The sequence below is a fragment of the Neovison vison genome, chromosome 7 (assembly GCF_020171115.1).
Source record: "Neovison vison isolate M4711 chromosome 7, ASM_NN_V1, whole genome shotgun sequence".
Taxonomy (NCBI): domain Eukaryota; kingdom Metazoa; phylum Chordata; class Mammalia; order Carnivora; family Mustelidae; genus Neogale; species Neogale vison.
Window position 1 is genome coordinate 149,588,938 of NC_058097.1, and position 25,500 is coordinate 149,614,437.

General features: G+C 40.6%; 1 protein-coding gene across 1 annotated transcript in view; it reads left to right on the top strand.

Annotated features, from left to right (window-relative positions):
• Nucleotides 1-15,835: 15,835 nt before the first annotated feature.
• The window catches only part of FAM168A (family with sequence similarity 168 member A), a 199,058-nt gene continuing 189,393 nt past the window's right edge, over nucleotides 15,836-25,500 (top strand). Inside the window, exon 1 of the mRNA XM_044258577.1 lies at nucleotides 15,836-16,098. The gene's annotated coding sequence lies outside the window, so the exon portion shown is untranslated. The remainder of the gene's footprint in view (nucleotides 16,099-25,500) is intronic.

Below are 25,500 nucleotides of genomic sequence, written 5' to 3' on the forward strand. Positions count from 1 at the left end.
ACAGTTCTCTTCTCACTTTATATTGTCCCTCTCCCTTTCAAATGTCAGCATTTGAGTTTGTGACACATGGTTTAGACCGAGTTCTTGTAGGTGAATGAAATCTGTATTCAGGGAACATTTTAGGAGCTCAGAATGACCAAAACATTGAGTGTTCCCTGGGTTTCTCTCCGCTAGAATGTCTAAACACATACCCACAGTTATTCTAGAGCTGTGTGTCAGCCCTCATTTCTGACTGTGTGAACCTCTAAGGCAAGGCCTTTTTCTCAAGAAGAAATAGACAAATACATTAAACTGAGCTATTTTAATATAGCTCTCTCAGTAACTGGTAGAAATAAAAACATCAATAAAGACACAGGAGATTTGAATAACATGCTTCAGAATTTTGAACTGATTGACATAATAGAACACTGGATCCAGGGTCCCTGGGTGTCTCAGTGGGTTAAAACCTCTTCCTTCGGCTAAGGTCATGATCCCTGGGTCCTGGAATCGAGCCCCACATCAGGCTCTCTGCTCAGCGGGAGCTGCTTCCTCCTCTCTCTCTTTGCCTGCCTCTCTGCCTACTTGTGATCTCTCTCTGTCAAATAAATAAATAAAATCTTTTTAAAAAAGAACACTGGATCCAATAACTATAGAATATATATTCTTTTCAAGTGCACATTGAATATTTATTGATATGCTCAGCCATAGTGTAAGTCTAACCAAATTTCAAAAGGCTAAAATTGTATAGAGACCACAGTTGGATTACACTAATCATCAAAATCAAAAAGAAAACTAGAAAATTTAAAAATATTTGGAAATTGAATAGCACACTAGTAAATAATCCAAAGGTCAGAAAAGAAATCACAATAGAAGGTAGAAAATATTTGATTCAAATGGCAATAAAAGTATAATATGTTAAAACTTGTAGAATGTAGCTAAAGCCATGTTTAGAGTGAAATTTGTGGCTTTAAATGAATATATTTCCCAAAAAATGGCTGAAAATAAACTATCCAATATCTACCTCAAGTAGTTAGGAAAAACATTCAGAAATTAAATACAAATGAACTAAAAGGAAGAAAATAATAACATTGATAGGATAGGTTAATAAAATAGAAAATGAAGATATGGGGGCACCTGGGTGGCTCAGCTGATTAAGTGTCTGCCTTCGGCTCAGGTCATGATCCTAGGGTCCTGGGATGGAGCCCTGCATTAGGCTCCTTGCTCAGTGGGGAGTCTCCCTCTCTCTCTGTGTCTCTGTCCCTACTTGTGCTCTCTCTCTCTCTCTCTCTCTCTCAAATAAATAAGTAAAGTCTTAAAAAAAAAAAAAGAAAAGAAAAAGGGGGCACCTGGGTGGCTCAGTCATTTGGCATCTGCCTTTGGCTCAGATCATGATCCCAGGGTCCTGGGATCGAGTCCTGCATGGGGCTCCCTGCTCAATTGTAAGCTTCCTTCTCCCTCTCCCTCTCCCCCACTTTTATTCCCCCTCTTACTGTCTCTCTTTGTCAAATAAATAAATAAAATCTTATAAAAAAAAAGAAAATGAAAATGAAGGTATGAAAGAGAGGTATCAAAGAACCGAAAGTTAATTCTCTGATAAAACTACTAAAATTGAAAAACTTTTGGCTAGACAGATGAAGGACAAAAAGAGGAGACACAATTATCACTTTACAAATGAAGAATGCCATGACTACAGATCCCATATGAATCAAAAAGACAGTGAGAGGATATTGTAAATAACTATATCCCAACAAACTTGAAATTTGAATGACGTGAACAGATAACTAGAAAAGCACAACCCACCAAAACTGACACAGGAAGAGATAGGAAAACCGTGTAGTCCTTTTCTATTAAAGAAATTGAATTTTTTATTTATAAAAATCTTCTTACGAAGAAAATTCCAGGTCCAGGTGCTTCCAGAGAATAGAAAAAGTAGGAGCGCTTCTCAACTTATTTTATGTGATCAACATTACCTAGACACAAAAACCTAACAAGGGCATTATAAGGAAGGGAAATTAGAGGCCAAACAAAGATACAAAGTTCTAAACAAAATATCAGCAAACCAAACCCAAAGATCTAAAAGTAAGATAATACTACACAACCAAGTTGTGTTAACTCCAAGGATATAAAGTTGATTTGACATTTGAAAATTAATCAATATAACTCTCCACTTTAACAGAATAAAGTTAGGAAAACCATAGGATCATCTCAAGAGACGTAGAAAAATTTATAAAAGTCACCACCTATTTATGATAAAAACTTTTCAAACTAAGAACAGAAAGGAACTCCTTCATCTGATAAAGACACGCACAAAAAAAATCCTACATCCAACATCATACTTACTGATGAAATATAAAAGCCTTTCCTCCTGAGATGGAAATGAGAAAAGTGTGCCCACTACCACCCCTTCTATTCAACATTGTGCTGTCCCTTGTGAAATAACAAAAAGGAGTGTAGAATAAGAAAAAAATAATTAAAATTATAATTATTTGAGGTCAGGGGCTTGGCTTGATTCCTCTGCTGGGTCCTGGCACAGAGTAAATGTTTGGTTGGTGGATAATTGTTGAGTGGACAGATGAGCAATGGATGGACAAAACGAATGTTAAGTAGTGGGGCCCCAAGGCAGGGTCCTATACTACAGGGGCACTGGCCACTACATAATCAACAGAAAAAATAAAACAACAGTGAATTGCACATGGGAAATTTTTTATTGATAAAAAAAATTGGTTGAAGAATCAGGGAAATCTTCCTGATATAAAATACAGGTCAGCAAAGTCTTGGCCACCGTGTCTATTTCTTTTTTCTCTCTAGGAGCTTCAGTAGAGAGGTAAAGATATTTGGCTCTGCTTTGACCCTAAAGATTTTAAAAAATCCTTAATTATTTTTTAATTTTAAGGATACTTATTTTATTTTGCTATATTTAAAAAAGATTTATCCACTTTTTTAAAAAAGATTTTTATTATTTGACAGAGATCACAAGTAGGCAGAGAGGCAGGCAGAGAGAGAGAGGAGGAAGTAGGCTCCCTACTTGAGGAGAGAGCCCGATGTGGGGCTCAATCCCAGGACTCTGAGATCATGACTTGAGCTGAAGGCAGAGGCTTTAACCCACTGAGCCACCCAGGCGCCCCTATCCACTTATTCGTTAAAAGGATTTTATTTATTTCTTTGAGATAGAGAATGAGACAGAGAACACAAATGGTTGGGGGGACACAGGGAGAGGGAGAAGCAGGCTCCTTATTGAGCAGGGAGCCCAACGTGGGACTTGATCCCAAGATCCTGGGATCATGACCTGAGCTGAATGCTTAACCAATGGGTCCACTCAGGCACCCATAATTTACTTATTTTAGAGAGAGAGAAGGAAAGAGAGAAACAGAGCACATGGTGGGCAAGTGCAGAGGAAAAGGGAGAGAGAGAGAATCCCAAGCAGACTCCCCCCTTAAGTGCAGAGCTGGAAGGGGGCTCGATCCCACAACCCCAAGATCATGACCTGAACTGAAATCAAGAGTTGGCCTCTTAACTGACTGAACCATCCAGGAGGGCCAGGAGCCCCTAAAGATTTTTATTTTTAAGTAATCTTTACATCCAACGGGGGGCTCAAACTCACAATCCGGAGATCAAGAGTCACATGCTCTACCAACTGAGCCAGCCAGGTGGACTGCACCTATGGATGCTTTTGTCTTGTATTTATGAATACAAATTTTTTGGTCAAGATTTTATTTATTTATTTACTTATTTACTTACATGCTTATTTATTTGACAGAAAGAGAGAGAGCATGAGCACAAGCTAGTGGAGAAGCAGGCAGAGGGAGAGGTAGAAGCAGGCTCCCCACTGAGCAGGGAGCCTGATGCAGGGCTCTATCCCTTGACCCTGGGATCATAACCTGAGGTTAATTGTCTGAGCTACCCAGGTGCCCCATGAATACAGATTTTTGATGAAATTATATTGATTACTTTTCACTGAGAAAATATTTCCCAGGACAAATCCCATTAAGTCAGTTCAATACCTTTGATTTTTCTACACAGCTATTAAATCTATTTCCAACCTTTTCATTTTCTCTTAAACTGAGCTATAATTATCTTCATCTGAAAAATAATTTTCTTTATAAATTGCATAATGATGACTTGTGTTATCAGTCAATTTAAAAAAATCCATATCACAGTTTAATAATTATAACTCCTGCCATTGCAAGTTATCTTTTGTGATCATTATTTCTATATTCTATGAAGTTACTTTTCCTGGGATGAGTTTTGCAGATCTACATTTTGTCAAGAAGACCTACTTGATTTTTTCATCAATTTTTAGTCAGGGAGTAATTTTACTGTGTGCGATTTAGATGTTGCCATTTTTATTTTTTCTGTTGATTATATAGTGGGTATGAATCTTACTTCACAAAGTTAGGGAAATAAAAAATGACATATTTATTCATTTCAAATTAAATTAAGTCCAATTCAGAACTTAAATTACGTGGGGTCCTTCCCTTGCAAAGGATCCAATCTTTTGTAGAGAAAAATATTTCATGATTCCCTCCCATTCTTAATGGGTACCAATGTACTTCAGTCTACCTTATGCTATTCCTCCTCCACCTCTAGAGAGTAGGCCATACATACATCCAAGCTCCAGACCTTCCTAGCTCTGGCAATCTCTTCTCTTTCACTACCCTCAAAGGCATTGGCTCCTTCATGGCCTTTCCAGAAAATAGCCTCCCAAGCCTTCTTGGGTGAGAAGGAGAAAAATTTCTTTTTCTGTTAATTCTTTTAGGTTAGGATTAAGTACCTCAAGAGCAGTTTAGGAGAAAACAAAATGCCTAGAAGAAAATGTGAGAGCTGGGAGGGATGCATTAGGTGGAAGAGCACAAATTTCTCTTCTTCGAAATTAGTTTGGACTGTCAAAGGGTGATTGTCCACAATATATGAAGACTTTCTAAAATTAGGGAAAAAAGGAACCCCCCTTAAGACCAGTGGGTACACAGGTGGTTGGTATTCTACTCTCATAACTGTTCCATGTCTTTCATTTCATTAATAACTTGGCATGTCATAGGTATTTGGACAGAGCCTCAGCCTTTGTGGGTATCCTGACTTCTAGGCTTCCCCCACACCGGCCCCCCCCATCCCCACAGGATTTCCTGCCTCAGTCCTGATCTCTCTGCTCTGATTTGCTTACCTAAAGTGTGTTCTATGAGAAGTGCCAATATTACTCCATCCTGAAACAACTTCTCTTGTTTGATCTTGTCCACTTTGCTATATCCATCCTTGCTACCCACGAGTGCCTCCTGCCAACCTTTCTGGAGATTTTTTCCTTCATAAGGAACCAAAACAATACAGTTGTAAATAAAACAAAACAAAATGCAAAATCCTTGTCTCTATACAGAGTTGTAGGACTAAAGAGAAATTTACATGAGACTCTTATAACAGCCCTGTAGGGTGTGTATGGATATCCACAATTTGCAGAAAAATGAAATGACTTGCCCAAGATCACACAACCTCTGGGAATGGAGATGGGGAGGAGGATTGGAATTCAATTCTCTCTGGCTTGTCAGTCTCTGCCAGCTGCATCCCATTACCTTTTCAACCCCACACTCCAATAAAAATTCCTATCACAGGGGTACCTGGGGGGCTCAGTGGGTTAGGCCTCTGCCTTCAGCTCAGGTCATGATCCCAGGTTTCTGGGATCAAGCCTTGCATCAGGCTTTCTGCTCAGCAGGGAGCCTGCTTTCTCCTCTTTCCCTCTGCCTGCCTCTCTGTCTACTTGTGGTCCTGTCAAGTAAATAAATAAAATCTTTAAAAAAATTCCTGTCACAAACACAAGTCCCCAGTCTTTGTCATCACTTCCTACATACTCTACATTCTAGTCCAGTTACTTGGGACAGAGGTTCTTAACCTGGGGCCTGAGAGGCCAGTGGGCCATGATCTTGGATGGAAGAATTACATTTTTTTTTTTAAAGTAAGCTTCACGCCTTGTGTAGAGTCCAATGTGGGGCTCAAACTCACAACCCTGAGATCAAGACCCCAGCTGAGATCAAGACCTGAGCCAAGATCAAGAGTTGGACACTTAAACAAATGAACTACCTGGGAGAACTACCTTTTATATTCATTAACCTTTACAGAAATTAGTTTTTCTTTCCACATTGAATATAGGTAACAAACCACAGAAATAGCAGTACCCGTGACTTCGTCATCAACAGAAATCACGGATGTTCCCCATCACATTACAGTTGTTGCAAAACATCTTGAAATACTGTTTGTGTTTGTTCATCACCACTTGGAAATTGTGTAATTATTAGACAGGCAGTGAGATCTTCTTATTTAATTTGTTAATGAATGTATGTATTACTGATGAGATTTTAAAATATCTTGATAACTGTATTTCAGTGTAAATGGTTTCCTTTTCTCGTGTTTAAGTTATGCACTTAAAATCATTATTTTGAGAGGGGCTTCATAGGCTTCACCAGCCTGCCTAAAGGGTCCAAGGCACAAAAAAGGTTGGGAACCCCTGACTCAAGTTTTCCTGAGCTCAGGGGAGGCTTCCTCTGCCCCCAACATGCTCCTTAACTCTCTGCTATCTTCATCCTTCACAGTATAATTCGAGTTTCTGCTTTGGTAAACTTTCCAAAAGGACCTCAGTCCAGAGTGGGACTTCATAATTGCAGGGCTGGTGACCCCTCTCTTGGCCGCCGTTCCATCCAAACCCCCAGCAGCCATTGCAGGAGTTCCTTTGTGGAACATCCTTATTTCTTTGGCAATGCAAGGAGATTTGCTTTGCTTGTGATCCTTTATAGAGTCAGAAGCTGGAGAAGGGTCTTGCTGAGGCTCCAGGTATGAGAACCTTGACTTCTTGGGGGCTCAGGTGACTGTGGACAGCACGGGGCCGGGGAGAGGACCCATCTCTCCTCTTCTGAATGGAATCTGGTGCTTTCCTGGAGCCTGTGGCTGAGCTACGGGAACATCAACACAGGGCACAGGGGAGCTAGGCCAGGGTAGAGAGGTCATGGAGATTACATAAGGAACATCTTTTGTTCTCTTAGACCTTGAATTTTATGAAATCTTGTCTGTTTGGCACACAGAATCTGATATCATGTCTGGCAAATAGTGGGTACTCAGGAAAAGCCTGATGAATGAATGAATGAATGAATGAATATGAGATTATACCTGTGTGTGTGGGTGAACAGTTGGAAGGGCTTTGTAGGGGCTAAAGTCCTGTGCGATGAATTTATATTCATTCATGTGACAAATATTCCTGTATGATTACTTCATGTCTGGCCCTGTTGCTGTGCTGGGGACACAGCTGTAAACTAGATAAAAATCCTGGAACCCCCTGGAGCTTATAATGTCTTGAGGAGAATTTGTAGGTGGTATCCCTGGGCTTCTACTTGACCTCTTGGCCTGGGTTAGGCTTTCCCTCTAGGTTCCCACAGCCCCCTTCTTTCTCCCACTATAGCACTGATCACGCTGAGATGTAACTGTTCCCCTAGACTGCGAGCAAAGTTCTGGGGTCAATACTTTAAAGTAGGAGTCAGCACCTTATGCTCAGTGAATAATGACTAAGTATACAACACTGTCCATCTTCTTCCATGGGGGTCCATGGCCCCACCCACCCAGAGGAAATTCAGCTTTTCTGGGAATAACAGTACTTTTGTTCTTCCTCTCTTTCTGGAAAGCTTTCCCACCTTCTAGTTGAAATGAAAATTGGGAGCTCCTTCTTTTACCTTCCCCCACCATCCAAACATCACCCAAATAAAAAGAAAGAAAAGATCTCTATTGCCCTCCAGACAAGGCAGTTATGAAATTCCTGGGTCAGGCACTTCATGTTCCATGAATTAACTCATTTCACCCTATAAAGGAGATGATATTAGTCACATCCTACAGTGGAAGACATGAAGTTTCAAAGAGGACAAATGATTTTCCCAGTGTTGTAGCCTTTAAGTGACTGAGCTAGGATATGAACCCAGATCTGGTCTCCTTTGTCTGTGCACTTTGTATGACACCAGAGTTCTTCCTACTCGTTTGAAGTATGGGCCATCCCAGGAGACACGTCAAGAACTAAGAATTAAAAAGAGAAAGGGAACAGGTTCGAAGACAATGGACATTAACACAAATTTTTCATAGCTGCTGTTAGAATGCACAAATTAAGTGGAACTAATATTTCCCAATATATATAATCTTCTGAATCTATTGGGGGTGTGTCTCAAAATATTTGCTAATTACTTGATTACTTGGCTTTCCAGCTTCACTGCTATATTGGTCTCCTAGGACTACCTTACCAAATTACCGCAAGCTGGTGGTTTCAAACAACAGAAATTTATTCTTTCAGAGTTGAGAGGCCAGATGTCTGAAATCAGGGTGTTAGCAAGGTTGGTTCCTCCAGGAGGCTGAGGGAGAATCCTTCTCTGCCTCCCTTTTTTTTTTTTTTTTTTCCTTTTTCTTACCTTTGCTTAGCCCATGGGAGTTGCTGGGCTCCTGGCCCCCTTCCTCATCTTCAAAGCTAGCCATGGTCTGTCCCTGCCTCCCTTCTTTTAGTGGCTGCCGGTGGTCCTAGGTGTTTCTTAGCTTGGGGCTGTGTGACTAATCTCTGCCTTTCTTTTCTCTTTTCTTTCTTTCTTTTTTTTTTTTTTTTAAGATTTTATTTATTTATTTGATGGACAGAGATCACAGGTAGGCAGAGAGGCTGGCGGGGCCTGGGGTAGGGGAGCAGGCTCCCTGCTGAGCAGAGAGCCCAATGTGGGCCTCGATCCCAGGACCCTGGGACCATGACTGGAGCTGAAGGCAGAGGCTTTAACCCACTGAGCCACCCAGGTGCCCCTCTCTGCCTTTATCTTCACATGGCCTTCCCATTCAGTGTCTCTGTGTCTCAAACCTCTTTTCTCTCACAAAGACAGCTCTGCTCAGTGGATTTAGGGCCCCGCTAAATCCAGGATGGATCTCATCTCATCCTAAGATTTTTAATTTTTTTTTAAATATTAGGCTTTCCCTTTTTTTTTTTTTTTTAAGATTTTATTTATCTATTAGGCAGAGAGGCAGACAGAGAGAAAGGAGGAAGCAGGCTCTCCGCTGAGCAGAGAGCCAGACGCGGGGCTCCATCCCAGGACCCCAGGATCACAACCCTAGCCAAAGACAGAGGCTTTAACCCACTGAGCCACCCAGGCACCCCATCATCCTAAGATTTTTAACAGCCAAGATTCTACCTTCTTGTTCTTTCAAGATTTATTTATTTATTATTTTAGAGAAGGCAGAAGGGGCAGGAGAGGGAGAGGGAAGGAGAGAGAATCTCAAACAGATTCCCTGCTGATTGAAGAGCCCAACATGGGGCTTGATCTCACGACCCTGAGATCATGACCTGAGTTGAAATCAAGAGTCTGGTACGAGGGTTAAAACTGGATTATCTTTTTGGGAGACACAGTTTAACTCACTATAATTGGAATGCTTTTTTGTTTTTTTAAGTTTATGAACTTAAGCGACTTTATATAAAAAATTATCCTAAACATAAACTTTCCTGCTAATTCTCTTCTGGTCTTTGTCAATAATAACCCTCACTTCAGCTTTTCAGAACCTGCAAAACATCTGGTACCTTAATTCTTTTACCTGCCCTGTGGCAAGGGGAGGTTGTGCAAGGTCAGCCATTTTATGGATAAGAAAACAGGTGTAGGGGCGCCTGGGTGGCTCAGTGGGTTAAAGCCTCTGCCTTTGGCTCAGGTCATGATCTCAGGGTCCTGGGATCGAGCCCCATATCGGGCTCCCCCCACCAACTCTCTGCCTACTTGTGATCTCTGTCTGTAAGTAAATAAAATCTTAAAAAAAAAAAAAAAAAAAAAAGAAAATGGGTGTAGGAGGGAAAGTGATTTTACCTCCAGTCCTGGTTGAGTTAGGATTTGGACCCAGAATGTCAAGGCTCTTTTCTTCAACTGCCTGCTGCTTACAGAAGTTTCGGGAGCTGTAATTGGTTTGTGCAGATTTATTTATGATTTACCTTTGCCTTAATTTTTTAAAAAAGATTTTATTTATTTATTTGACAGAGAGAGATCACAAGTAGGCAGAGAGGCAGGCAGAGAGAGAGGGGGAAGCATGCTCCCTGCTGAGTAGAGAGCCCAATGCGGGGCTCGATCCCAGGACCCTGAGATCATGACCTGAGCCGAAGGCAGAGGCTTTAACCCACTGAGCCACACAGGTGCCCCTAAGATTTTATTTTTAAGTGATCTCCACACTGAGTGTGGGGTTCAAACTCATAATCCTGAGATCCTGAGTCGCAGGCTCTACCAATTGAGCCAGCCAGGTGCCCCTAACTGAGTGATGTATTCATTCATTCAATCACTATTTATGAAAGCCTTACACTTGTAGAAACCCAAGGCCGAACTGATTTAGGTGAGCCACAGAGAAGCAGACCACCTTGGTCTTTGTCCTTGAGAATGGTAAACAGACAGTGAACATATAGTGTGAGCAGTCTATGGGAGCCCAGTAGGCTTCTAACCTAGCCCAGGGGTCAAGAGAGACTTCCTGAAGTCTGACTTGGGTCTTAAAGAATAAATGGGCAGGCTGTGATCTTATTCCCCTATTGGTTGTTAGAATTACATATTAGGATGGTCATTCGACACCCATGTATTGAATGTTATTATGTTACTCATTCTCTAGCACTCTGACAAAGTGCATAACAGGTTCATATAACAGCCTGCATCACAAATGGCAGTAACTTCCACTTGCCCAGGATTTGGTCATTTACACACCATTTTCACACTCCTTGTCTCATTTGCTGTTATAAAAATCTCTTGTTAATACATATTTAAAACCTTTAATTTCCAGTATAATTAACATACAGTATCTATTAATTTCAGGTGTACCATGTAGTCATTCAACGATTCTATGTATTGCTCTGTGCTCATCACCATAAGTGTGCTCTTAATTCCCTTCACCTGTTTCATCCATCCCCACCCACCTCCCCTCTGGTAGCCATCAATTTGTTCTCTAGAGTTAAAATCCTGTTTCGTTTGTTTGTTTCCTAAATTCCACATACGAGTGAAATCCTTTGGTGTTTATCTTTCTCCGACGGACGTATTTCACTGAGCTTTATACTGTTTAGATCCATCTGTGTTGCTGCAAATGGCAAGATTTCATTCTTTTTTATGGCTGAGTACTATTCCATTGTATATATATACCACATTTTCTTCATCCATTCATTTATCAATGAACGACATTTATCAATGACACGAGCTGCTTCCATATTTTGGTTATTATAAATAATACTGCAATAAACATAGAGGTGCATATGACTTTTTGAACCAGTGTTTTTATTTTCTTTGAGAAAGTACCCAGCAGTGGAATTACTGGATTGTACAGTAATTCTATTTTTAATTTACAGAAGCTCTTTGTGGATGCTTTGTTTATAGTCCTGTATTTCTCTCATTTGTCTTAGCTAAACTAAAAAATCATTTAATTTTCCATTAAGATGATTGCAAAAGTTAAAAATTAAGTCACATAACTTTGGAGCTTATAAACATTCAAATTGTGCTGAGTGTTAAACCAGGACCAGGTTTCTGATCGTAATTTGGCTTCTTTTTCTGTCTCTCTGAGTCTCAATTTTCTCTACTAGAAAGTGGGCATGTGAAGGAAATTTAGGCTGAAGGATTAAAAGAGATAATGGATCTTAGATGCCAGCACAGTACCTGGCTCATTAAAGATTGGTTTTCCTGACATGGTTTCCAATGTCCATTTTTCCTGCAACTCTTTTTTTTTTTTTTTTAAGATTTTATTTACTTATTTGACAGAGAGAGAGAGAGAGAGAGAAAGAAAGAGAGCAGGAACACAAGCAGGGGGAATGGGAGAGGGAAAGCAGGCTTCCTACCAAGCAGGGAGCCTGACATGGGGCTCCATCCCAGGACCCTGGGATCATGACCTGAGCCAAAGGCAAACGTTTAACAACTGAGGTACCCAGGCAGCTCTTTCCTGCAATTTTAAAGCAATTCTTTTTTATTTGTTTGTTTGTTTTTTTTAAGATTTATTTATTTTAGGGATGACTGTGTGGCTCAGTCTGTTAAGCATCTGCCTTTGGCTCAGGTCATGATCCCAGGGTCCTGCGATGGAGTCCCACATCGGGCTCCTGCTTCAGCAGGGATCCTGCTTCTCCCTCTGCCTGCCTCTCCACCTGCTTGTGCTCTGTTTCTCTCTGTCTCTCTCCCTCTGACAAATAAATAAAATAAAATCTTAAAAAGATTTATTTATTTGAAAGAGAGAGAGAGGGAGCAAGCAGGGAGAAGGGCAGAGGGAGAGAGAGAATCCTGACGCAGATTCCCTGCTGAGCATGGATCCCAACATGGGGCTTGGTCCCAGGACCCTGAGATCATGTCCTGAGCTGAAATCAGGAGTGGGCTGCTTAATCAACTGAGCCACCCAGGCAACCCTAAAGCAATTCTTAAAGTAATAGTCCAGCTCATACATGTGTCAATGCTCTTAAAGAGATGCTCTGAGAGAAAAAGAGAGCTCAAACAGACTCATTAACAAAGCTGATACAAAACCATCTCACAATTCCAGTTAATCAGATAGTAATAGGCAAAGGTTAGTGTTTTGACACTGTCATTTTGTTCCTGAGTTTGTTTGGGTTGGTTTGCAGAGGAAAAAAAAATAGATGTGGTAGAAATAATGAGCACAAAATAAAACTGAAAATGGCTAAAACTACATGTGGTAAAAATTTATTATGGATGGAAAAGCAAACTGAATGATCCCATCTTTGTTGGTAATATTAAACATTGCAAAGTTGACCCCTGGGGAAATTCCACTTGGTGGAAATAATCGACAGAAAATAAAAATGACAATGGTTCAAATCTCTTCCAGGAAAAGGTGGAATTGGTGGAAATAATGACTAGAAACTTCAAAATAGCTTAAGGAATAATCAGTAAAAATCGATAAAGATAAAAAATAACTGATGAAGCTAACCTTTCTTATAAAATTAATAGAAAAAATATATCTTGATGTAAACTCAATAAAGAAAAAAATTCAGAAAAATCAGAAATTGTTTTTGTTATATGGAAAGTTTATCAAGGGCTAAAATTGACTTAAGAGTTGATTCCTGAAATACTTTAATAATTTCATTAATAATGGTATAATTCTGAGTAAATAGTTTACCTGCCAACACTTGGCAGGGTTTTGGAGACAGAATCCTCCAATTAGATGAAGGGTTTGGACTATAAATGCCATTTTACAGTCTTCAAAGCACTTTTAAACTCATTGCTTTACACTCATTGAGGTGACAGGGCAGGAATCATTCCTTCCAATTTACAGGTGTAAACACCGAGATACAGAAAAGTTAAGAGACTTATTAAAGGTCACCCAGCATGTTCATAGCAAGGTCTGATTTATCATCTGATTCCCAGATTCCTAGTCTGGTAAACTTCCTCATACCTAGGCCCCTAACTCTAATAATGCTTTACTTGCTCGCCAGATTAGATCCCTTCTAATTCTGATCTTGACCTAGTCCCCATTTTGTGCCAGTAGGAGAAGTGGGAAAAAGGAGGAGAGGGAGTAAAGAGAGAAGAGGGCGTGGCCAACGCAACACTTAGAGAGAGGAAGGGACTTGCCGGTCACATAGTCAACATATCATAGGTACTTTTCTCATTCTCAGAAAAGGGAGCAGAGGGGCTAGGATTTTTTTGGGGGGTGTGGGTGGACTGGTATTTTAAGGCTGGGCTAATAGGTTGAAAAATGAGATAGGCAGTTTGAAAATGACAGTGCCTGATATACTTGGGGAAAGTGAGTCATAAGGAATAGGAGTGTAACTAGAGTAGGTGGAGTGAAGCTGAAGAGATTGGCTGCAGCAGGGCTGTGGACCGCATTAACCTCTGATATAGGAAAGCTGGCCTTTCTCAGGTAGGCCTGCTGTTCTCCAGTGGGCTGGCTAGTGAAGCTTGAATGTTTTGGTCTTCAGAACATCAAGGAATAATTACTTATAAAATCTAAAAATACTGTAATTGGATACAGGATTTATGCTACATCAGAGATCATCAGATGCCATATTCCATTATGTTAGGAGAGCTGGACACAGAAGAAGGCAAATTATGTTTTTAAGTACAAGACTTACTTATTCAGTCTATAGACAATGTTTTGTTTAAGTAGAGCTTTGCAGACCCTTTACAATGACTCTGTTCCTCCCTCCTCACTCCCCATCTCCACAGAGATATTTGGCCCACAGATTAAAACCAGTGCTATAAGATTTCAGATACAAGGAAGATCAATGTGCCTAAAATATGTTCTAGGGGTAGGACTTTGGCTTGAGTTTCAAGAATGAAAGGAAAAGGAGGAAATGGCTGTGGAAAGACCAGAAGGAAGAAAATTTTGAGAATAGACAATGAAAATAGAGAACATTCTTTGTACTGATTTAATGGTCTTTTATAAATTGTAAGTTACCACCATTATTTGTTTTAATAGTGGAACTGTTGAGCTCACAGAAAAACCAGACAGGCCTCATCCTGAAGTACCACTGAGGGCAATAGGAACCCATGATAAGCTTTTTAGGCAGCAAAGTATGGTTGCTGGATTTGGAAATTACATTTTTTGAAAATAGTCTTATAACTTAAACTATGTGATCTTTTTAAACAATTCAGGCAGTAAGAGAATGAAAATTACTTGAAATCTGACACCCTTTCTTTCAAGATAATTACTAATTATATTTTGAGGAACCTCTTTCCTAAAATCCCTCTATGCTTATAGAACATCCTCTCACACATCACATTAAATTATACCATTTTAAACGTTTTGTAATCAATTTGTTTCCCTCAAGAATAAATTGTGGGGGACGCCTGGGTGGCTCAGTTGGTTGGACGACTGCCTTCGGCTCAGGGCGTGATCCTGGAATCACAGGATCGAGTCCCGCATCAGGCTCCCAGCTCCATGGGGAGTCTGCTTCGCTCTCTGACCTTCTCCTCGCTCGTGCTCTCTCACTGTCTCTCTCTCTCAAATAAATAAATAAAATCTTTAAAAAAAAAAATAAATTGTGAATAGTTTTTCGTGTCAATAAATAGATCTATACCATTATTTTGAATAGCTGCTTACTACTGCATTGTTTTTATATATAATTTAACTAGCCCTTATTGACGGACATTTACATTACCCCTGTAATCAGCAATCCCATATAACCACCTTGTGCATTCATCTTTCCTAAAATGTTTCATTCTCTTTTTAAGGTAAAAATTGGAAAGTAATGGAGCAGGGTCAAATCTTCTTTTCACATTTGGATTTCAGTTGCCAAATTGTCCTCTGAATTGCAGGGAGACCAGGAAGAAGCTGCTGCATTAGTTCTGGTGTGACAGTGGCAACGGGGATGGCGAAGAGAATACAGACTCAGGTGATCTATCCCATCTAGGCCTCTTCTCAGTGGGTTGGCATATTCCCACCCTTTTTCTTCTCTTTCACTTCTTTTTCTTAACATGGAGGAAGAACTGAGAACTGCATCTCCCAGCATTTCGCAGGCACCACACCCCCTGGGAACTGTAGTACCGCGTTTTGAGAAGGGTCCGGAAGAAGGGCGGGAGACTGTGGGGCATGCTGGGAAATGTAGTCCAGCAGGGACGAAGCCGGGGATGTATGTTCAAGCGTAAAAAGGTTGGTGACGCTGCAAACATTGCTACTTGGAGAAGAAGGCACTTAACTTTCCTCACAAGTGGTCTCTGAGCCGACAAAAGCCGCCAGCGGATGGTGGATTTTACTTCATTGTCCGTAACCAGGAAGGGTTCGGCCCCTCGGTATAAGGCGCGCGGCTGCCAGCACAGGCCGCGCAGGCCACGCGCGGGCCGGAGAAGGGCATGCTGGGAATTGTGGTCCCGGCGCGCTGAGGCTGTGGGACGTGTCGCGGCGCCGCGCAGGCTCCTCCTTCCCCGCCCTTCTTAGCGGTCCCCCGCCCCCTCCCTCCGCCTCCTCCTCCCTCTCCCTAGCCCGCAGCCGAGCGCCCCTCCCCCCACCCGTCGGGCTCTTCGTCGGCTACTGCAGAGGATTCAGAGCCGAGTCTGAGGAGGAGGCTCCCGTTCCCTGCGCGCCATCCGCCACCTTACTGGACTCGGGCGAGGGAGCGAGAGCGTCGCCACTGTAGCCTCCAGAGAAGACAAGGGCATCGCCGCCTCCGCCGTCGTCTTTGCCTGCAGCGGCTAGCCGGTGAGGAGACCGCCCCCCCTCCCCCGGTCCGCTCTCCTGGAGCCTGGGCCGGTGGTACTTATAGAGAATGAGAGTGGGGGCTGCTGAGACCCTGCGCGGGTTGGGGGAAGGGGGTTGAGGCTGCGATGGAACGGCGGGTTGGCAGGGGAGACTTGCCCTGGCGCGGGGCTGGGGGTGGGGTGAGGGTGGGACCCAAGCAGGTTGGGGGGGGCGACAAGGGAAGGGGACTTTTAATAGCGATTGACCCGATATGGGACAGGAGCGTGAGATTGGGAGGTGGGGGTGGAATTTGGGATGGTTTTGGGCGAGATGGATGATGAGAGTGGAGTGGGATGGCTTTTAATGGGGGAGGGGACTGAATGAGGGTGATGGATTTGGGGTTGGCTTGGAGCAGTTGACAGCTTGGGATCCAGTCTGGGTGCAAGGTAGGGGGATGATTTCAATACACAGTGGGATTGCAGGTTTGGATAGGACCCTGGGGGAGGGGTGTTAATTCATGAGAGTGGAATTTGGGGTGGACTTAAGGCAGACTGATGGAGGTGGTAGAGCTGGGAGTAAGGGGCTTGGCACCGGTTGAGACCTGAGCTGGAAGTGGGCGTTTGCCATCTCTGGGTGGTGGGATTTGTGGAGACTTATGGAATAATGTGGGTGAGGAGAACAGAGGAGTAGAATTTAGGGTTTTTCTGGGGAATGCTCATGGAGGTTGGAATAGGAGCTGGTGGGGTGGGACTTTCAGTGAGAGGAGTGTGATGGTGAGCTGGCAGGAGGGGGTAAATTAGAAGTTAGGCCCAAAATGGTCAGGCAGAGATTGAAATTGGAGATGGGTACAGGAGATGGGATTTAGGGTGATTTTAGAACGACTGGAAAAGGCATGGTGGCTCCTTGGGTGCAGGCTTGAGGCAGAGGGCTCAGAAGACGCCGCTGGGCTATACTTACTGAAAGAATAGTGGCAGGTGGCGAACAAGGTTGGGGGATGGTATCTTAAAGAAAATGTCCCTTGGCCGAGGTGGCAGAGGGAGTTTTGGAGAAGCAGTGCCTGAGATGAACTCATAGAACTGCAGAGGTGGTTGCTGATAGTAAGGTGGCAAAGAGGCTATTTAACGAGTGAGAAACCTTGAGTTGCAGATTTGGATGGAGCAGGGAGGATGGAGTGGGGCAGTGAGCAGGGCTGGGAAGAGGTGCACTGGATGATTCTAGAGAGGAAGGATTCTGATGTCCTCCAAGAGACACAGGAGGGTCAGGGGTTGGACTTAAATGGACAGCTTTGGAGGCTGTGGTTGGGGGAGGAACAGTAATCAGAGGGGACTTTGCAAGGGACAGGGAAGGTGCATTAAAGACTCTTTCCTAGAGAATGTCTTAAGCTGTTATTTCAGTCTTTTTGTTTCATTTGTATTAATATTATTAGTAAATCAACCCTAAGGGTAAAGTTAAGAGGGGCTTCAGTTAAAGCAGAATTAAGCAGGGGAGGGTGTTTTCTATTCATTTATTATAAAAAGAAAGTTTGGGGAAAAAACCTACTCTTGTACTAAAGGTGGAGAAGATAAAACTGGAACGTGATAGATAATCTTTCTGTAGGATGTCTCTGCCTTCTCTTTTCTGCCGTCCCCTTGGTGCATTTAAAAATTAGTCCTGGAATTTGGAATTCAATAAATTTGGTGAGCTTGAGGTATTTAAGGGAGCATTCTTTGCTTGAGAACCCATGAATGACACTGAAAAATATGAGGCTGAATTTATTTTCTCATCAGGCAATGTGCACGAATGTAGAAAGAGCTTAGGCATCCCCCCCACCTTAAAATTGATTGTCTGAAGACTCCATTTATTGGTGTCCTGGTTTGCAAGGCAATTAGGCCCATCATTGTATTGCAGGCTAATAATCCTGAGATGAATCTTGGCACCACTGCTTTATGTAAACAGAGAGAAGACAGGAAATATGGAAATGTCATAAATATTCATTGGTGAAATGGTTTGGTATTGATGGAGTTTTTCATTTGATTCTCTTTTGGCATTACTCGATAAGATTTAAAATAATTGGACTATATTTCTATAGATCGAATTTTCTTCTAAAGGAATTCAGGTGGTCAGAATTCTGTCAGATGTGGATAAATAAAGCATGTAGAATCATTTTTATTTTATTTTTTAAGGGTTGGTATTGATAGAGGCACATTGCATTAACTGCAGCAACAATGTCTCCATCTATTCATCAGCAATTTTCTTTAAAGCTTCATGATATGTTTATTCTTATGACCTATTGGTGATGCTGGAAGGTAAAGGGGTGTGACTGGGGGAAACAGCTTTAGGGAACCAATTTTCTGCACTTAATTGCATTAACTATGATATGTTAAACATGAAGTGGCTGTTGATTAGAGCTCAGACTGAGAAAACGTGGGGAGGGATGTAAAGAGGATAAAACTGGCATCAACAGGATCAAATGATTCTGTTTTTGTTCAGGCTTCAGAGTTCAGCTTGTAAACAAGCCATTTTCTTTGGTTTGACAGTGGAGCACATAAAAATGCCCAAAATTTGGGATTTTTTTTTTTTTTTTGTAGTTCCAAAATAGGCAGAATGATGGAAGGTTGTCCTTATCCTTGGAATTGAAAGTGTTTATTATAAGGAAGCTTTATTATAATAAAGACCAGGTTTGAGCAGTTACCTGTAATTTGATGAGAGTGTAATCTAACTAATGCAAGTATTTCTCATAACTTTACTCTGGGGTCCAGACATTGCTTTTGTGGATCTGCAGGCTTGAGCTAGAGGTGAGATATTTATATTAAGCTCTGGCCTTTCAAAGCTCAAAATGAAAACTAATTGCTTAGGAGAAATGTCTTAGTGGATTTTTTCCTCCTTCACAGCTATGGGCACCTGTACAGTGGAAATGTATATAAAGTGTTTGTTTGATTCTTCTGATGTTCTGGTAAGGAGAGAACAGAGGAGGTACTGGTAGACAGGTTCCTTGGTAATGAATGGCCTGTGAATTTAGAGGTGGAGAGTCCTGAGTTCAAATTTCCCATTCCACTACTTGATAGCTAAGTGATTTCAGTAAAGTCATTAAAAATCTTTCATACTTAGTGGTAATGGTTGCACAACATTGTGAATGTACCTACTTCTGAATTGTACACTTAAATATGGTTGAAATAGTAAAAACAAAAACTTCTATACTTTGCAAGGCTGTCAAGGGAAACAACTCAGTTTATGCCCTAAAATAACCTTATGACCTGAAAACCTTATATATATGAACTATTTGTTCAGTGTTTATTTACTTATTACCTGCTAAATGTCAGGGGAGATGAAAATGAACAAAAAACAGTTGTCAAGGAGTTTTCATTGTTGGGAGAGAGATGATTTAAATATAGTGAGAGAAGTGAGGCATAACTAATGTGGTGGTTAAAGGTGTGGATTCTGAAGTGGGTCCACCTTCCACTGCTAGCTGTGTGACCTTAGGCACAATGGTCTTATCTATAAAGTGGGCATTAAGAGAATAATTTCATAGGATTGTTTTGAGGATTTAACAAAATAATCCATGGAAAGTATTTAACACTGTGGGTTGGTTACATAGTACACATTAAAAAATATTGTTGCCATAATTTTGAGATAGGAAGATATTGGAATGTGCATAGCCTTGTATATCGTTCCATTGAGTTTTTGGTATTATGTTCTATAATTTATTAAATGATTACTTTGGATTATCATCTCACAGTTTATTTGGATATTTTCATGTTTACATATTTGCATATTTGTAGTCTAGGAACTTTATTTTATTTTTTTAAAAGATTTTATTTATTTGACAAGAGAGATCACAAGTAGGCAGAGAGGCAGGCTGAGAGAGAGAGGGAAGCAGGCTCCCTGCGGAGCAAGAGCCGGTTGCGGGGCTCGATCCCAGGACCCTGAGACCATGACTTGAGCTGAAGACAGAGGCTTTAACCCACTGAGCCACCCAGGCGCCCCATAGTCTAGGAACTTTAATCAGTAAAGTACTAAACATATGTCTTAGCTGTTGGCTTCCTCGTCTATAAAATAAGAAGAAAAACTGCTCTGAGGGTTTAAATGACTTGCTTAAGGTTACACAGTAAGTGGAAGAGTCTGGGCTACAGCTCCCAAATTCTGATTTCTTAACTCTGTTTGTATCTTTTTAAATTGTGAATTAAACCGTGTTTATAAAGTGCATATAACATACATCTTTAAGGAATGGAACAAATTGAAGATCGATGTTTTTCCTGTTCGGCTTAAAAAGGAAATCTGTAGTACCTATAAAGCCTCTTGTGATTCCCTGCCTGATTGAATGTCTCTCCATTTCTCTTCCTCATAAGTAACCACTTCCTGAATTTTGTGTGAATCATTCACTTTCTTGTCTTTATTCTTTATAGTTTTACCAAAACAGGTGCATATTCTAAACAATATATATTTTTTTACCTTTGCAACTTTATATAAATAGAGTCATAGTGTAAGTATTCTTTTGTGACTTGCTTTATTTTTATCTATTATTATTATTATTTTTTTTTGCAAGAGGTTTATTTATTTGAGAGAGAGAGAGAACGCGCACTAGCAGAGAGGAAGGGCAGGGGGAGAGAAATGTGGGACTCAATCCCAGGACTCCAGGATTATGACCTGAGCCGAAGGCAGGTGGTTAACTGACTGAGCCACCCAGGTGCCCCAATTTTTATCTATTATTTTTTAACTTTAAAGGAACTTTATTTCTTCCACCATTAAAATAGTATATACACATGGTGGAAATTATAAAAAGTAAAAGGAGGGATTCCTGGGTGGCTCAGTTGTTAAGCGTCTGCCTTTAGCTTGGGTCATGATCCCAGGGTCCCGGGATAGAGCGCCACATTAGGCTCCCTGCTGGGCGGGGAGCCTGCTTCTCCTTCTCCCACTCCTGCTTGTGTTCCCTCTCTTGCTGTGTCTCTGTCAAATAAATAAATGAATATAATCTTGAAAAAAATAAGTAAAAGGAGGCAAAATTATTTTCTATAATCCCATTATCAATACTTATATGTATGTGTAAATAAAAAAATAATACACATATCAGTCGATGTATGTGTACACATACATACACACACACAGGCATAGTCTAGATAGCACGAGGAAGCCAGTTTGCATTTATGGCTAATCAGATTATCCAGATGTGGGTCAATCATACTTGGAAATAGGAATGGGAGGGGGTAAATAGCAACCTTTGTGAGCTGTGAAACAGCACTTTCTTAGAGCTTTTACCTCATTGACAGTTCTTTATTTACTAAATACTAATTCTTTGTTTTATCACCTTAGCACTTCATGTCATACTTTGATAAGTTACTTAACTCTTTGGGTCAGAATTTTTGTGCGTTTTTTTGTGCCTAGTACATTGATCCTTTCCTGTTTGTCCAGGAGGGTCTGTCATCTGATGTACAGAGAGAACCATGAATAGGAAGTCATCACCTATACATACCAGAATTTAGCAACATAAACACCGAGAATTTTTTGTCTAAGAGATATGAAGTCCAAATTCATTAATAGCCTGTTGGAGCTTCAGTTTACTTATCTGTAAAATGGGTTTCAAATGAGATAATAAATGTGAAAATACCTTTTAAACTATAAAGGATTATATAAATGTTAGGGTTTTTTTTTTCCCCTCCTAGTTTACAAAATTGAAATCCCCATGCAGAGGTACAAAGCTTGTTATGTTTGGTTTATTGCTTTTCTGAAAGGTTCTTCTTGGAGGCAGGAGTATATGGACAGTTCACAATTTCTCCCTTGAGACTTGAAAATTGTTGGGGCAGAGAAGGTGCTAGAAGACTTTCTCCTAGTTAATTTATGGGACATGGTTCTGCTGTAACTGTGCTGGCTAGCTCAAAATGAAATAATTGAGGCTGTATTAAAGTGGAGAATGCAGTATACAATGTTTGCTCTTCATTATCCTGACAAAACTCAGTTTTCTACCTGTAACTTGTTAACAAGATAGGGTAGTAAAGTGAGATAAATTATCTGTGCATGTGTAGAAGGGAGATAATACTCCATTGTTGATTTGTCCTACCGGTTAAACGAGGTAAGAAGGACAGAGAACCTGGAACCTTGACTGGCACACGTATAATTGGTACTTAATATGGTAGCTATGACTATTATTTTTATTTTACTTATGAATTGTTTAAATTGTTTAAATTTTTCTGTAGGCTGTTCTTTTGTTATTCAGTGTTTTCCTGGGCTGTATCTCCTCACACTCATTTTACATTATTTTAATATTATCACAAGTAAAGCAGAACAAAAACCTAAATCCACAACTGCAGTACATTCCAAGGCCAAAGAGCTAGTAGTCTTGTCTGCGTCAGATATGTTTAAGACATCTGTCCAACAAATAACATACTGAGTTATTATTAGATGGCAGTGAAGAAGTGCTGGAAATATGGCATACAAAAATTAAATTTCCCTGCTCTTAAGGAGTTTATAGTCACTTTTTTTGGAAGATGGACCTGCCACACATTGCCATAGCATAGCTTAGTAGGATAAGTGCTATAGTGGGGGCATGAACAAGGGGCGGGGGGGATGGTGGTGGTTGTGGCCTGATCTGCCAGGGGGAGCAGGGAAGAGAGAGGTGCTTGAAGGAGTTAATGCTTGAGGTGAGACTTGAAGGAGATTTGGATGTGTTGCGAAGGAGAGCTTAAGAAAGGTTCATGAAGTCAAACCACAATCTTGATTGTTCCCTCCCAGTGTTCTTGTAGGCCTTGGTCTGTACCCCTTTTTAAGGCCTTTCTAACATGCATACCTACTGTAAGACCAAATAAGCAAATCCCCAAATATACTGTACTGTCATGCTCCTGTTCTTTCTGTATTCTATTTCTTTTACTTGGAAAGCCCTCTTCTACTGAATTTCTTAATCTTTACTTTGTCCATTAGACAAGTTATACTAATGAATACGTTTTTTGGTTTTTGTTTTTCCAGTTGTTTAGCAAGAAGAGATTTTTGAAGCTATTGAAACTAGCTGGTATTTAAGAAGAAATCTTTATTGTTTTTGCTCTCTTAGTAAACGTTGATATTCCTTAGGGTTGGTTCCTTGGCTCGCTGGACTTTTTTTTTTTTTTAAGTTTTTTTTTTTTTTTTTTAAAGATTTTATTTATTTATTTGACAGAGAGCACAAGTAGGCAGAGAGAGGGGGTGGAAACAGGCTCCCCACTGAGCAGAGAGCCCAATGTGGGGCTTGATCCCAGGACCCTGGGGTCATGACCTGAGCCAATGGCAGAGATGTTAACCCACTGAGCCACCCAGGTGCCCCTCATTGAACTTTTTAAGATTCTTTCCTTAAGTAGTCTTGCCCATTCTGTTGGCTTTAATGGCTACCTATATGCTGATGAAATATCTCTAGCTTGGAGCTCTCTGCTGAGCTCCAGACTTGTAAATGTCACTGGCTTTTGGCTATCTACATATATCCATTTAGATTTACCTCAGATTCAGTAGGTCTGAAACATAGTTCATTTTCCTGTCCACTTCTAATCTCTTCCATTCTGTACCCCTCCCCAAACAAAAAGTTAAAATCGTCTCTTCCTGTAGTTTTGTAACTTAAAATGCACTCCATCCAATCATACAGGCTAATGAATCTGTGCCATGTCTTTTTTTTTTTAGTTTAATTCCAATATCATTAACATACAGTGTTATGTTAGTTTCAGGTGTACAATACAGTGATTCAGCAATTCTTCCTGTTACTCATTGCTCATCATGATAAGTGTACTCTTAACCCCCTTCTCTGTTCACCCTTGCCCCCCCCCACCTCCTCTCTGTTAATCATTGGCTTGTCTTCCATAGTTAAGAGTCTTTTTTTGGTTTATTTCTTTTTTTATTTTGTTTTGTTCTTAAATTCCACACGTGAGTGGAATTGTATGGTATTTGTCTTTCTCTGATTTATTTCACTTAGCATTGCACCTTCTAGATCCATCCATGTTGTAGCAAATGGCAGTTTTTTTTATGGCTGAGTAATATTCCCTTGTGTATATATACCACATCTTCTTTATCCATTCATCTGTTGACAGACACCTGGACTGCTTCCATAATTTGGCTGTTGTAACTAATGCTGCAATAAACATAGGGCTGCATGTATCCTTTTGAATTTGTGTTTTTGTATTCTTTGGGTAAATACTCAGTAGTGGAATTACTGGATCATTGAGTAGTTCTATTTTTAACTCTTTGAGAAACCTCCATACTGTTTTCCACAGTGACTACACCAGTTTGCATTCCCACCAACAGTGCACAAGTGTTCCTTTTTCTCCACATCCTTGCCAACACTTGTTGTTTCTTGCATGGCAGGTGTGAGGTGATATCTCATTGTGGTTTTGATTTGCATTTCCCTGATGATTAATGATGTTGAGCATCTTTTCATGTATCTGTTGGCCATCTGTATGTCCTTGGAGAAATGTCTGTTTTTAAATTGGATTATTATTATTTTTTGATGTTGTATAAGTTCTTTATATATATCTTGGAAACTAATCATTTATTGAGTATGTCATTTGCAACTATCATTTCCCGTTCAATAGATTGTCTTTTGTTTCCTTTACTGTGCAGAAGCTTTTTATCTTGATTTAGTCCTGGTAGTTTGTTCTTGCTTTTATTTCCCTTGCCTCAGGAGACATTTCTAGAAAAATCTCACTATGGCCCATATCAGAGAAATTACTACCTCTGCTCTCTTCTAGAATTTTTAAGGTTGTAGGTTTCACATTTAAGTCCTTATCCATTTTGAGTTTATTTTTGTGTATGCTGTAAGAAAGTGGCCCAGTTTCATTCTTTTGTATGTAGCTGTCTAGTTTTCCCAATACCGTTTGTTGAAGAGACGGTCTTTTTCCCATTGCATATTCTTGTGCCCTTAGTCTTCTCCATTATCTCTCACAGCCAAAAATAATTCTTCCTAAGTATTTCTGAAATTCATGTTACCTTTCCTTTCCTAATTAACACCTTAGTTCAGACCCTGATCCCACCTGGACAAGTACAATAGTCTCCTAACTGGTTTCTGTATTACCCATCTAGTAAACCTTTCACTCAGCAGCTAGAATGTATCCAGTAGATGTATATGTCTACATCATTCTCTTGCTTAAATCCTTTTGTTGGCTCTAAAGTCTAAGCTCCTTAGCATGACTATTAGGACTTCTATGCTAGCTCCTTAGCATAACCTATTAGGCCTTTTGTGACCTGTTCTTGTGTACTTCTCTTACCTGTACTCTTCCTATGGCTGATAATACTGAGTAGCGTGTAGTTCCTACAGACACCTTGCAATTTCAGACCTTTGTTCGTGCCATTTTTCTGGGGATTGGGTGCATCTCTCCTAAGAAACCTTTCAGAACCCTTAAGATTGCCCCAAGTGCCCCATTTTGTTCCAGGAGTCATCCAATGCATGCTTCTGTCATAATACTCTGTTATGTAAGTGAACTGTTTTTGTTTGCTACTTCA